The sequence below is a fragment of the Xiphophorus hellerii genome, chromosome 18 (genome assembly GCF_003331165.1).
Source record: "Xiphophorus hellerii strain 12219 chromosome 18, Xiphophorus_hellerii-4.1, whole genome shotgun sequence".
Classification (NCBI taxonomy): Eukaryota; Metazoa; Chordata; class Actinopteri; order Cyprinodontiformes; family Poeciliidae; genus Xiphophorus; species Xiphophorus hellerii.
In genome coordinates, this window is record NC_045689.1 from 5,314,080 (window position 1) to 5,329,467 (window position 15,388).

The following is a 15,388-nucleotide window of genomic DNA, read 5'->3' on the forward strand; positions in this document are numbered from 1 at the left end:
ATGTTTAGGTGATGTCTCCTGTTGAAAAATAAATGATTGTAGCTGATATTATTTTTCAATATCTATCAAAAATGGTCAAACTAAAAGGAACCAGAATGATCTGGAGTTGAATATGTAAAAATATAACCTTCATAATATCGCCTTTTTTTTAAACTTTTGCAGTTTAAGTTGTCTGGTGACAGATATTTTCAAAATAATTTGTCTTTTTTGTGATTTTAAAATACATTTCTACCATCTGCTTATGGTGTACAACAAGAAAATGTTGTATAATCCTCTGGAGTCATATTTGCAATCAGTTATTTTGGTTTTAATTAAGAGTTCATAATGTCTGATCCAAACAGAAACCATAAATCAACACACATTCAGCGCATTTAAACCTTAAATATCTAAGATAACCAGAGAAAAAAGCTGTTTTTTAACATTGATTACATTTACTAAAAGGGGGGGAAAAAACTTTCAAACTAAGTAAACTTAAAACTTATGTAAAAAAGTTATTTGTTATTTAATTTCCCTTTGGGAGTCAATAAAATATTTTTTATTGTAACTTGAAATTTATTATCGATTTATTATAAATTTTCTTTCCCACTCTCTTTTTCCACAATACAAAAGAAAATAAATGTTTGACTAAACAAGCAAAATTAACTTCAAAATGTATAGATATTGAAAAAAGTCCTATAGATTATCATATATGGCACGTGTGTCAAACTCAAGGCCCGAGGGCCAAATCTGGCCCGCCATAGCTTTTTATGTGGCCCTCTAGACTCCAAATCATAGCAATGGGCCCCTCCAGTTTTTACAAATAACTGCAAAATTCACACAAAAATCAACAGATCCCCTCATGTTTTCTGAGTTTATCAACATGTTTTCTGAGTTTATCAACATGTTTTCTGAGTTTATCAACATGTTTTCTGAGTTTATCAACATGTTTTCTGAGTTTATCAACATTTTTTCTCAAAATTGACCATAAACATTTTGGATTAAGTGCCCGCTGTCTCAGCCTGACCTGATGTCAGGTTATAGTCCATGACTGATAGAGCGATTAATAAAAGATCACATTTAACATCACCAAAGACCCCAATGATGAAGGAAAACTTTGGACTTGGTGTTCCCGCGCAGCGTCTGCTGTCAAGCGGGCGCTGTACCGGTCCGTCGTGGTGAAGAGAGAGCTGAGTCAAAAAGCAAAGCTCTCGATTTACCGGTCGATCTACGTTCCCACCCTCATCTATGGTCATGAGCTTTGGGTCATGACCGAAAGAACGAGATCGCGGATACAAGCGGCCGAAATGGGTTTTCTCCGTAGGGTGGCTGGGCTCTCCCTTAGAGATAGGGTGAGAAGCTCAGTCATCCGGGAGGGACTCAGAGTAGAGCCGCTGCTCCTTCACATCGAGAGGAGCCAGTTGAGGCTCGGGCATCTGGTCAGGATGCCTCCTGGACGCCTCCCTGGTGAGGTGTTCCGGGCACGTCCCACCGGGAGGAGGCCCCGGGGAAGACCCAGGACACGCTGGAGGGACTATGTCTCTCGGCTGGGAACGACTCGGGATTCCCCCGGAGGAGCTAGAAGAAGTGGCTGGGGAGAGGGAAGTCTGGGCCTCCCTTCTGAAGCTGCTACCCCCGTGACCCGACCTCGGATAAGCGGAAGAAGATGGATGGATGGATGGATGGATTTAACATCATATGTTAGCGCAAATATTGTAAAAAATTCCTTACAGATATTTCTAAATTAGCGCCACAAAATCTGTGATGTTGATTGCAGAAAAGCACAAAAACAATCCTGGATGAACTGATTAGTGTGAAAAGATGTTCAATATTATGTTATTTTAAGAAACACTTATTGATGCTGAAACACCTATTTATTGATATTTTAACAATTTAATTGGTTTTTATCAATATGTTCTGGCACAACAGGCCCTTTATGAACATTCAGGTTTTTGATCTGGCCCAAAACAGAAATGAGTTTGGATAAAAACGAGTGAATCATGGACTATTTTGAATGTAAACAAGAATAAATAGTGAGATATTTGGTGGTGGAATGATGTCACACCGCCAGCAAAGGAAGACTCTGTGATGTCACTGGCGATGCAGTCTGTGATGTCATCAACTCAGAATTGTATGTGACACAATTCTGCATATTTTTCATTGCTTGCAATATCACTGACCAGTTCAGACGTGCGCAAAGCTCTTGAAGGTAGTTTACCAATCGACGACTTTAGTGATTGTATTGAGGAGAAATGTTTCACTTATTTCAGCAATACTGCAACAAAATTATGGGACCCCAGGCGAGAACGGGAGTCCAGCAAGACCCCCAAGGCAGCTTCGCTCCTGCACATCTGGATATATTAGATGAGGAAACCCAAAGACTGGACTCCAGTCTGGAAATGGAGAGCGCCAGGATAGAAGACGACCAAAACCCGGCCGAGCTGGAGGCCGAGCTGGAAGAGATGGAACTCCGGCTAAAACAGCAGGAAGCCCTCAGAGAGAGATTTATCAACGAGGTCAAAGAGGCAAAGAGAGAACTTGAGAGACTAGAAAGAGAAGAGAGGGAAGAGATGTCCAGTGATCCAGGAGACCTTAACTCTGATGTCACTGCTTCCAAGGTTCACAACGATGTGAAAGACATGAAGGAGAAGCCTTTGCAACAAGACTTTGAGGATTTGAAGTCTTGTTGCAAGGGGAGGATAGAAGACGACCAAAGCCCGGCCGAGCTGGAGGCCAAACTGGAAGAGATGGAACTGAGACTAAAAAGGCAGGAAGCTCTCAGAGAAACTCTTATCTACGAGGCCGAAGAGGCAATGAGGGAACTGGAGAGACTAGAGAGAGAAGAGAGGGAAGAGATGTCCAGTGATCCAGCAGAACTTTACGCTGCAGACATTGATTCCAAATTTTATAACGGTGTGAAAAACATGAAGGAGAAGACCTTGCAGCAGGAGTTTGAGGATTTAAAGGTGGCCCACCTCCTCAGCCAGGAAGCATTTGTAGCTGGAATACAGGCTGAGAGAAAGAAAACTGAGGCTGTCCAAGAAGAACTGGACCAACTCCAGACTTCATACAAGGAGCTGCGATGTAAATATGAAGCAGACATTTCTCTGGTGAGGCAGGAGGTGAAACGTGAGAAAGACGCCAACATTGAAAGAGAGAAAGAGAGTCTGAAGCTAGTCGACAAGCTGAGAGATGAGAAGGAGGAGCTCTTTCGAAAAATGGCTAGAGAAATCTTTATTCTGAGAAAGAGAGAGAAGCAGATGCTGAACGAACTGGATCAGGTTCACATTTCGCACGAGGAGCTGAAACGTAGGTTTGAAAGAGACAATATGGATTTACAGCAGGAGGTTGAGACATACAAGCAGCAGGTAGAGCAGGAGAGAAAAGCTCACCTGGAGCAAACAGAGGAGGACAAGAAGCTTCTAGACCATATGAGAGCTGAGAAGGAGGAGCTCCTCCACAAAATGTCAGGAGAAATCGAGACATACCAGCATCAGGTAGAGCAGGAGAGAAAAGCTCACCTGGAGCAAACAGAGGAGGACAAGAAGCTTCTAGAGAAGCTGAGAGCTGAATATGCCATCCTCCAAGAAATCACAACATCAGAGAAGAAAATCCTGCAAGACAAGGAAAGGAAGAAGGAAGAAGGTTTTCAACAACAACCCATCACAGTTTCCCAAGAGAAGGAAGAAAAGTCACAGAACCAAGTTAAAGTATTAAATCAAGACGTTTCTTCAGAGGAGGATCTCTCAGGAGAACCTCTACCAGGTTCTTCCACGGATCCAGAATCCTCAGAAGAGACCGAGGTCGCTGGAGAAACCATCCTGGAGGATTTGGACAATCCAGATGGTAAAAAGAAAAAGTCTAAAATTTCATTTTGGAAGAAGGTACGAAACACTCTGCGATTGAAGAAGCCAAAAAAGAAACAAACAAGTGAAGACAATCAAGAACGTGTGTAAAGTTCTTGATTTTGATATTTAGAGAAGGAGAAAGACGTGCAGGAGACGAACCGAGGACTGGAATCAAACGCATGGAGGTTGTAGCCTCTGTGAACGGGGCGCCAGGCCACGCTCCGTCAAGACCAAATTTAAAAACTTTTTCCCCCCATTGACAAACTAGAAAATAGATCCCTTCCCAACCCAATTGGAAAAAACGTGGGCAGCACGGTGGTGCAGCGGTTAGCGCTGCGTCTTCACAGACACCATCTGTGTGGAGTTTGCATGTTCTCCCCGTGTTTGCGTGGGTTTTCTCCGGGTGCTCCGGTTCCCCCCACATCTCCTAAAACATGTCGGTCAGGTCAGTTGGTCACTGCAAATTGCCCCCAAAGATTTGAAGAAACCCCAAACACATGTGCAGCAGAGAGACTATATGGGCCACCTTCTGTCAAATTTTAATCGGAGTTTGATGGATGAGTGATTAATGACCCTAATTAAATAATTTTGATTTCCGGTCACATGATGCATTTGTAGCCATTTAGGTTAGCGTGTCTTTAATATCTTTTCTTTTTTCAAACTATTTACCCAACGATTTATTGTTCAGTGTTACCTCAGTTTAAATTCTACAGGCATAACCAAAATCATGAAACTATTTTATAAGTCTTAAGTGAAAATACGGTCTTGCCACTTCTTTTTGCAAACATGGTTGTTAATTTTTTTTTCAGCTCATCACATGACAGCAGATTTTTCTGACATCAGCAACATTCTGACCGAGCAGAACAGCAGCAGCGAGTTTCCCTCCATGATCGCTAACTTCACTGAAACGGCTCCACGAGCTGAAGACACTTTAAGGTTGGTCAAAACTTTAAAAAAATTTGGATCTCGTTAAAAATTGAATTCTACTCTGAAATGAATCAAACTCATGTGTAATGTTTTGTCTTAGTGTAATGTTTCACCTCTCTGCAAAACTTTGAGTCACCAAGCTTTATTCTGTTATTTAAACCCTTGCTATTTGATCAGTTTGATTTTAGAAGGGGAACAATGACTTTTTAATATAACAGAAACATAAAATCTAGTCTTTTTACATCTTTAAGATGACTAGAACAAGACTCACTGTGAACACTGAGGGCGATGAGTTCAGCCAAAAGTAAAACATTCAGGATTCCCAAACAGACAGCCGCACGGAGGCAGAGCCTCTCTTTGGAGCTGTTCGAACCTTAACAAAAACCTCAACCTTAGCAAAATTGAATTCAATACATACTAGATTTCTCTGTAACTTTGTTCTTACCTGTGTGATTAGATGCGGTTTGTCCAACAGGTTCCATATTGACGTAAATTTCCTCCATCGCTTCAGACTCTGTTGGCTTTAAACATTGACTATAAAATCCACAGCAGTAGTGGAACTAAGTGGAAAACTGTGGGAAAGAGATGAGATGTCTGGTGTTCAACAAAACAAAAGGTAAACGTATTTTAGAGATAACAACCAAATAAAGAAATTCATGAACGCAGATTCAGTATTAGTTTCTTAAATATCTTACACAACATAAAATTCTTGAAGGTTTCAATAGTTTCATAAGTTCATATTTGCTGATTCGGTTCTGTATCAATGAATATTTATTTATCCTTTTTCTTTGTTTTCCTTCAGCTTGGTTAATCCTACTCATAATAAACACATGACACTTTTCCATGGGTGAAAAGATAATTGACTCTTTCCATCTTTAAGATGACACAAAATTAAAAATAGTTTTAAATCACGGATATAAGGATGAAAAAATACATCTGATGTTGTGATGTTCTTGCTTCATCTTGCTCCTGCGGATGGCTGTGTCCAAAAATATTTCCTAAAGGCCAATAAATTATTGGAGCAGATGACTGGTTCCCTCCTTGGTCGTATGGACCCAACAGTTTTACAGGTCTCATTCTGTCCTGATAACTAGTCACAGCCTTGCTCTCGGTAAAAACAACTATCATCTTTGTATTTTGCTTTCTAAATCCTCTTTTAACCCTGTTTCTTGTCCAGTAGCAGAAACACTTACATTAAGAAACCACAGGTGTTGAACTGAAATCCTCCTTTAGTCCAGAAAATGTAAAATCCCTGAATTGCATTATTACAAAACTTCTATAACCGTTGGATCGAATAATTATGGAATTGTACGTATTTATTCATATTTTAAAGATATGTACTTTTAGGACAGCCATCTAGTAAAAACAAGCTGCATGAGCTGGCTAGTACTGTCTAAACCTCAGTCACCATATCTTCTAAAACAGCCATGAGGCAGATCAACAGTTTGACAAACAGTTTGCTTTGTGAAGCACCGCCTCACTGGGAGGGAATCAAAACGCTAACATGCCAATCAGGTGCAAGTTGGGCGGGTTAAAGTAAGAGAAACCAGATACCAGTGTTGTATAGTAACGAAGTAAAAATACTTCACTACTTTACTTAAGTATATTTTGGAGTACTTCATACTTTCCTGGAGTATGAAAATTTTTGATGACTTTCACTTTTACTTCACTATATTTCCGAACTTAATTGCGTACTTTTACTCCGATACATTTTCAATGTGTGGTTTAGTTACTCGTTACAAAAAAGCGAGAGAGAGAAACGCAAGTGTTTTGACCCCACCTACTGATTAGCAAGTAGCAAGTAGGCTACCGAACAAAGTCCGTAGCCTGCTTGCCTGGGCTTGTTCATCACCACCAATAGGATACTTCTTCTTCTTCTTCTTTTCTATTATGGCGGATCACAAGCAACTTTAAGGTGCATACCGCCACCTACTGTACATGAGTGTGTAGAAGCATTACTTCATATCTATTAAATTCTACTTTTTAATTTTGTATTCTTAAGATAAATAAACAATGCTTTCCTTAATTTGTGAATATCTGTTATGTTTCCTTCATTTCCTAATATACCTTTAAGATTCCATTCATGCCCCATATTTCTAACTATTCTCTTTAATTCTTCCCTTTCGAGTTCATTTGACTTACAGTTCATCAATATGTGTTCTACATTTTCTTTCTCTCCACATCTCTCACATTTATCATTATTTTTCCTCCCTATTTTATAAAGCATGTCATTTAAGTAGGTATGACCTACTCTTAATCTACTAATTATTATTTCTTCTCTTCTGTTTCGTTCATTAATGCTTCGAATTCAAACTGACTTTTGTACTTCATATAATCTTCTTCCTTTCTTATCTTCATTCCACATTTTTTGCCATTTCTTGATTTCTTTACTTTTAATTAGGATACACCTGTTTCGCTTCTCCCATTAAACACAAAGCAAGTCTCGCAATCAGTAGCAGTCACATGGAAATTCTATCTTACAAAAACTCCCCGTCCAACTTGAAGAAACACATCGAGGTAACTTCTTATGAAATGGTTATAATCCTCCTGTTTCAGTAACTATAGCTTGGTCACTAGGCACTACTGTATTGTGAAATCTTGACCATAAATGAACTTTGTTTGGCATTGTTTCAGTTCCACACGTGGTGTATTTAGCTGAGGCCTAATGTTGACTGTAGCAGGCTACCTAGACTCCTCTGTTCAAGGAGGGACAGAAGCCATAGCAATAGCAATTTAGACTAAATTTAACGAATATAGGAAAGGCATGCAAGTTCAAAACCAGGTTTACAGATGCCAATAAGCTGCATTTCCCTCCCAATTCTTTTTTTCTTTTGCATAATGACCAGTTGTGTGCACCACCTACTGACTGTAGCATTGACTGATTCACTGATTTGTGAAGTAGAGTAATCGTAACAGCTCTTTCTCTTCATGTTGGCCGCATTTTCTGTACTATTTATTTTTCTCATTTTCAGCACTGACCTTACTTGAAGGGAAAACTTAAGGCTTACAAAAGCTTCGTATTTTCTGTCCTGGAGGGTTTACTAAGAAGCTGGTTCAGTTGTAAAGCAGGTTAAGTTAACCTTGTGCTATAGGTAAAGCACCTAATTTTCTTAACTAAATGATGCCTGCAGGCATATCTATTAGTAGGTTTAATTTTGCCTGCACTTGGTTGGGTACATTATTTTAAGTGTATTTGACAAGTTTACCAAAATATAAAAAATGTCATTCAAACTGCATTTGCTTTGTTTTACTTTTTACTTGTACTTTTCATTACATTACTTGAGTACATCCATTTTTACAGTAATTTCCATACTTAAGTACAAGAAGTTTCAGATACTTTAAGACTTTTACTCAAGTAACATTTCAGTCAGTGACTTCGACTTTTACCAAAGTCATATTTTGGAGAGGTACTTGTACTTTTACTTGACTCTGAGATTTCAGTACTTTATACAACACTGCCAGATACTGCATTCAGAGCACGATGAAGACCAGCAAGCAAAATATCAGAGTTCAGGAGATACAAGATAGAAAATTTGACTGAATCAAGACATTGCCCAGAAGTTCAGACTGGGAAGCTAACTGGCACATTGCTAGCTAAGTATGTGGAGCAGGAAAATAGACCGTATTTACTTTAATTTATGCAAACCAATTGCAGGATTAACCAAGCTGAAGGAAAACAAAGAAAAAGGATAAATAAATATTCATTGATACAGAACCGAATCAGCAAATATGAACTTATGAAACTATTGAAACCTTCAAGAATTTTATGTTGTGTAAGATATTTAAGAAAATAATACTGAATCTGCGCTCATGAATTTCTTTATTTGGTTGTTATCTCTAAAATACGTTTACCTTTTGTTTTGTTGAACACCAGACATCTCATCTCTTTCCCACAGTTTTCCACTTAGTTCCACTACTGCTGTGGATTTTATAGTCAATGTTTAAAGGCAGCACAGAGTCTGAAGCGATGGAGGAAATTTACGTCAATATGGAACCTGTTGGACAAACCGCATCTAATCACACAGGTAAGAACAAAGTTACAGAGAAATCTAGTATGTATTGAATTCAATTTTGCTAAGGTTGAGGTTTTTGTTAAGGTTGGAGCAGCTCCAAAGAGAGGCTCTGCCTCGGTGCGGCTGTCTGTTTGGGAATCCTGAATGTTTTACTTTTGGCTGAACTCATCACCCTCAGTGTTCACAGTGAGTCTTGTTCTAGTCATCTTAAAGATGTAAAAAGACTAGATTTTATGTTTCTGTTATATTAAAAAGTCATTGTCCCCCTTCTAAAATCAAACTGATCAAATAGCAAGGGTTTAAATAACAGAATAAAGCTTAGTGACTCAAAGTTTTGCAGAGAGGTGAAACATTACACTAAGACAAAACATTACACATGAGTTTGATTCATTTCAGAGTAGAATTCAATTTTTAACGAGATCCAAATTTTTTTAAAGTTTTGACCAACCTTAAAGTGTCTTCAGCTCGTGGAGCCGTTTCAGTGAAGTTAGCGATCATGGAGGGAAACTCGCTGCTGCTGTTCTGCTCGGTCAGAATGTTGCTGATGTCAGAAAAATCTGCTGTCATGTGATGAGCTGAAAAAAAAATTAACAACCATGTTTGCAAAAAGAAGTGGCAAGACCGTATTTTCACTTAAGACTTATAAAATAGTTTCATGATTTTGGTTATGCCTGTAGAATTTAAACTGAGGTAACACTGAACAATAAATCGTTGGGTAAATAGTTTGAAAAAAGAAAAGATATTAAAGACACGCTAACCTAAATGGCTACAAATGCATCATGTGACCGGAAATCAAAATTATTTAATTAGGGTCATTAATCACTCATCCATCAAACTCCGATTAAAATTTGACAGAAGGTGGCCCATATAGTCTCTCTAAAGATAATTTGTTATTCGGGTTATTTATCCATCAGATTAAATGCAATATATGTCTTTTTTTGAGTCTGTTTTCACCAGTTGATGGTTAATCGATTACTACATTAGTTGACAGTTATTTCAATTCGTCATGATTAATCGGATTAATCGTTTCAGCCCCACTGACATTGTTGAACATCAGATATTCTACAGCTGACACCTGAAGTTGAATTTCTCAGATTTCAGTTGCAATATTTTGTCACATTTCTTTGTGTAGTCTGAATCCAAAATATACTTCATATAAACATTTCCTGAGGCCTTTACTCCCACTACTCACCCAGCTAGACGGTTTCAATCTGTTATTCAACCAGATTATATGCAATTTATGTGCATATTCTTTGCACCGTTTTGGCTTAATTACTGTTCTGAGTCTGTTGTTCTTTCAGCAAATGCTTTTTTTGAGTTCGTAAGTTGATGATTAATTGATTAGTTGACAGGTATTGACCTGACCGATTCATTGCGATTAATCGGATTAATCGTTTCAGTCCTACTGACGTTGAACATCAGATATTCTACCATTGACCCCTGAAGTTGAATTTCTCAGATTTCAGCTGCAATATTTAGTCATCTTTAACTGTGCAGCCTTAAAATCTGGTTTTAGTCCAAAATAAAAATCTGTATCAACATTTCCTGAGGCGTTTGCGCCCACTCCCCTGCTGGGCGTTCTCCAGGTCAGTAATCAGAGTACTCTGGATGTTCTTGGTGAACGAGGAGCCTGTGGAGAAGCGGGAAGCTCCTCTGCTTTCAACTGGAATCGTCTCAGCAGGTCTCCGTCCTGACAGTCCAGGCAGCCGCGTGTTAATGGCTGTGAAATGGAGATGTCTGCCTCCTGCTCCTCGTCGCCTCGACGCGATGAGCGGCTTCACACTCTCCTCATTTAAGTCGCCCGCTGTAATTACAGCCACGCCAGTCCCCGTCTCTCGTCACACAGGCTGCATGTTCCCGTGAAGCCCATTTCGTTTCTTTCATGCTTCTTCTCCTTCCACGTCGTTTTCATTTGTTGTTGGCATTTCATTTATTCTACCTTCATGGTCCATTAAATGCTGGTCGCAGGATCCTTGAAGGTTATTCACATATCAAAACAACTCTAAACACAGGCCAGCAAACACATACCTAGGGCTGCAACTAATGACTATTTCAGTTCTAGATTATTCTGTAGCTTTTTCTGACGATTAATCAATTATTCTGATGACCAATCAATTAAAAATGATAGGTTCTGTACATTTTTCACTTAAACACTTAAGCCTGTTTTATAGAATATAAGAAATACATTAAAAGATGCAAATAAACAATTCAATTCGTTTTTCTAAATTAGAAAATAAAGTTTTATCTCTATCATTTGTAGAAAAAGATGCATCTGTAGCTAAAAACTATTTTAACATCAACGTGAGGAAAGTTCAGCTCTCTCTACTTCACTTAATGTCAATTCAGTAAAGGGCTGATATGGAGATTTTTTGTAAATATAAATTAAGTGTTTAATAATTGGACAGGAACTTTTCTTAAAGAGTTGAAGCTAACACTGCCACTTGAGGAGTCTGGGTAGAACAAATGTACAGTAAAAGAAAAGTTTATTTGATCTTAAGTGCAAAATATACAGTTATCTTTTTCCAGTTTTGTCTTAATTACTGCTTCTGAGTGTGTTGTTCTTTCAGCAAATGTGTCCTCCAGTTAGCGATTAATCGATTTCTAAGTTAGTTGACCGATTAATCATTTCAGTCTCATATGTATCTGGTTTCGAATGAAGAACAGCAGCGATTCTTAGAGGGGGAGACAGACATCTGAATTGCGACTGCAGTGGATCACAGCTCAGCTTTAGATCTGAGCGACATTTTGTTTATCTAACCTCATCAGCTTTGATGATTTTCGGGTTTGATCTCCAGTTTCATCTCAGGCTGTGACAGCGACTGTGAAACAATAAAGACTCAGCTATAAACTGCTTTTTGGGACCCGACTGACAACATATTAGAGTCAGTTCCAGCTTCAGGCTGGTGATGGATGCTGCTCTTTTATCACCATCACACTTCACATGATTTACGCAAAAAACGCGTGATGGATTTATCACAACAAAAACTGGAATAAATAATACAGTCTACAGAAACATGAAGATCACCTTCTAACACAATTACAGGTTACTTTCCAAAACATACGGCTCTATTTTCCAAGAACCTATAGATTGCTTTCTGTAAACCTTAAAGTTACTTTTCTAGATCCCAGGTTAATTTCCCAAAACTTGAAGCACTAATCAGAAATATTAGCTCTGCTAATGCTAAAGCACTAATGAAAAACATTTGTTATTCTAACAAAAGCACTAATTGTCAACTTTAGTTCTGCCAATGCTAAAGCACTAATTGTCAACTTTAGTTCTGCCAATGCTAAAGCACTAATTGTCAACTTTAGTTCTGCCAATGCTAAAGCACTAATTGTCAACTTTAGTTCTGCCAATGCTAAAGCACTAATTGTCAACTTTAGTTCTGCCAATGCTAAAGCACTAATTGTCAACTTTAGTTCTGCCAATGCTAAAGCACTAATTGTCAACTTTAGTTCTGCCAATGCTAAAGCACTAATTGTCAACCAGTGCTGAATTTACCGGAAGCTATTGCGAAAGCAGTAACTTCAGTTCAAATTATATTAACAAAATAATATCTTAAAAGCAAAATATTTTGAAGGTTCTATTTATGTGCTCCTCTGGAGACTAGAGGGCCACATAAAAAGCTACGATGGGCCAGATTTGGCCCATAAGCCTCGAGTTTGACACGTGTGACTGAGGGTTTTCTGATAAAAAACAATCCTGATCAGAACTAGAGGAGCCATTACTCAAATCAGTAAGAACAAGCTATAAAATTCACCTTATCTGAAACAAAAAACCTAATCTTTTAAAATTTTTATCATTCATATCGTTGAACCGTTAGTTGAAAGCCGCTTGTGTTTTGTTTTCGACACTAAACAGAAAAGACAGCAGCAAGCCCTCATACCCCAGAGGCTGCAACTCAAACATATTCATCACTCAGATTTGATAAATGTCCCTTTTGGCTTCCCAGATTTTCATCTGAACCACTCGCTAACGGAGTCGCATTCGGCGTGAGATGAGACGGGTGTAGCTGTGAATGGGCCTGTTAAAAGAGCAGCAACAGCAGCCAGTTATCAGGCGAAGCAGCCAGACATGGTGCAGGCAGCCTGTCAGATAAGAAACACAACACCAACAACACAAAACAACCACGAATCCAGCTGACACTCACAGCCACACATTTATCACTGCGAGTCAGGGATCAAATGGCCTTATGTGAACCCAGCACCTCATTGTTTCTGAGGAAGATCCTCACATATCCCTCCAGGATAAAAAGACAAAAGCTTAATCAAATATGAAAACTTCTGTCAGAGCAGTAACTGGAAAAAAGTCAAGATTACTGGCATTGAAAGCTTCTCGTTTGTCATTATTAAGGAAAACGGTTGGAGGTATCATTTGTTTGAGGCTACATTCACACTGGCCCAGTTTAGTCCACTTCAATCCAATTCCAGTCCATTTATCTAAAAAGTCCGGTTCAGGTGGTGAAGTGTGAAGGCTATGCTAACTCTGGTCCTACAAACCTCAGTCTCGGTTCAGTTGAAGTGAACTCTGGTTTAGTTTGAATCAGTATGTGAACACTAAGCAGACCAGAGAACGCTCCAAAAACAGGAAGTGAACTACAGGTTGTATTTACCCAGAATTAAAGCATTCTGGGTAAATGCAACCAAAACAAGCATGTTAGCCTAACGCTAGCAGGAGAAATGGGTCATAGTGTTTAGCCAAAGACAAAAGAGAAATCCTCCTACCGCTGAAATCTGGTTCCGCTCAATCTGTGTTTCCATTTGGTGAAGAAGGAAGTTGCGCTCAGTGTCGTCTTCAGAGGTTTTCATGTTGTTTTCTTCAATGGTTCTTGGTGCAGCGCCCCCACAGGCGAGGAGGGGTACAAGTTGCTCAAAGGGTTTGGTTGGTTTGACAAAACAAACCGCAGCTAGAAATGGAACAGATGCTGCCACTTTGGTCCCAAATCTACTGGATTATCAGGAGAGAAAACAGCCTAAATGTTGGTTGAAACTTTGTTTTAATATTGTAATTTTTAGTCGACAAACTCAAAACAGTGACGGAGTTTCCAGCTAGAAAGCGTCTCTCTCCTCCCTCCGTTGTTGTTCATGATTGTGTTGCAGATGTAGACGTTACGTGAGCTTGTTCCACATGATGGGTTTGCATCAGTCACAAAGGATTTTACTAACCACGTGGCTTTCACACCAGCGAACACTAATCATTGTACAGAAACAGTAATGCTGCGGTTTAGCTCGCGTTTAAAAGCTTCTCTCAGCTCTGAAGCCGGATCAAAAAAGATTCTTACAAGTTTTAAACGTTGAGGTGAAGTCGATAAAACATAGAAACTCTAGGACATTCCAAGTTCTCTTAAGAGTCCCGACCTTCACTTTGCGGCATCCAGCAGAAACTAAAGTGATTTTGTTTTACACGGATTAAACCAAACTGCATCAGCTGCTTGGCGCAGACGGACTGAAGCATCAGACTGTTGAGCGTCTCGGTGCTGCCAACCTGAACACACACATTATAAATCCAAACACACACACACGCAGCTGCAGCTTCTCTCTGACTAATCACCGGCGGTTTAATGAGATCATTGACCGGTTCAGTGAGGTCACCGTGTGCAGAGGTGGGATGACATTTTAAACGCTGCAACTCGACTTCTGATGTTTGAGACAACAACTCGGTTTAATTTTAAAGACAGGAGCAGAACTGACGAAGAGGAGGAAGAGTATTCACTGACAGACTGATTGTTGGTTTTAGTCTATAAAATTCAGTCAAGTTAAAGTTGAAACAATTGGACCTGATAGGACAGCTCAGCTTTTCAGCTCGAATCAGAAGCGTTCTGAGACTAAGATCAGAGTTTTGTGATCTGACGCCATGAAACTTAAAAACTGTCAACAACACAGTCAGAGCAGAAATTAAGTCCGAACTTTAAATCAATATAAACATTTTGCATTTCAGATGAAAAGGAAATGTGGATATGTTGAACCCAGAACTCGTCAAGCAGCAGTTTTGGTTTCACCCGGTTCAAATTTGTTAAGCATCTTTTTCTATACAATTAGAAATCAGTTAGTCAAAAACATAATCACCAGATTATTCCTACACTTTATTGATGTTAAGTCCAGCAGAAAGGCCCGAGTTTTTCACGTTAGCTGCAGATGCAGCCTTTGCTACAAAAAAATCTAAAGTAATGCTGCTGGTGCATTTAAAGCAATAAAATGTTTATTTTCTTATTTAAAAAGGGAACTGAAATGTTTATTTGGATCTCTTGATGCATTTCAAATATTGTAAGAAGTAGTCTTAAGTGGTTAAATGAAAAATCTGCAGAATGTGTAAATTGTTTATCAATTTATCATCCAAATAATTAATAGATTAATCAGTTTCTTAAACAATCATTAGTTGCAGCTCCAGATTCCTCTCAGTTCTCTACAAACTTTCATTCAGCTCAGAATTTTCTCTTCACAGTTAGAAAACGGGGTTTTCCTCTCTACTTGCCAGATCTCGGTGCTCAGATAATTAAAAGCTGCAGGCCTCAGAGAGTCTGAGCCGAGGCGTCGAGATGTGAACCAGAAAGCGTTTGGTCTGATGGACGAGGATGTAACACACCCGCAGCGACGCCAGGACGCCAGCCAATCAGAGGACAGCTG

The 15,388-nt window shown here is 39.1% G+C and overlaps 1 protein-coding gene across 3 annotated transcripts in view; it reads right to left on the reverse strand.

Moving 5' to 3' along the window:
- Positions 1 to 15,388, reverse strand: part of LOC116737641 (sodium/calcium exchanger 2-like) — a 108,777-nt gene that overhangs the window by 79,774 nt on the left and 13,615 nt on the right. The gene's annotated exons all lie outside the window — the stretch shown is intronic.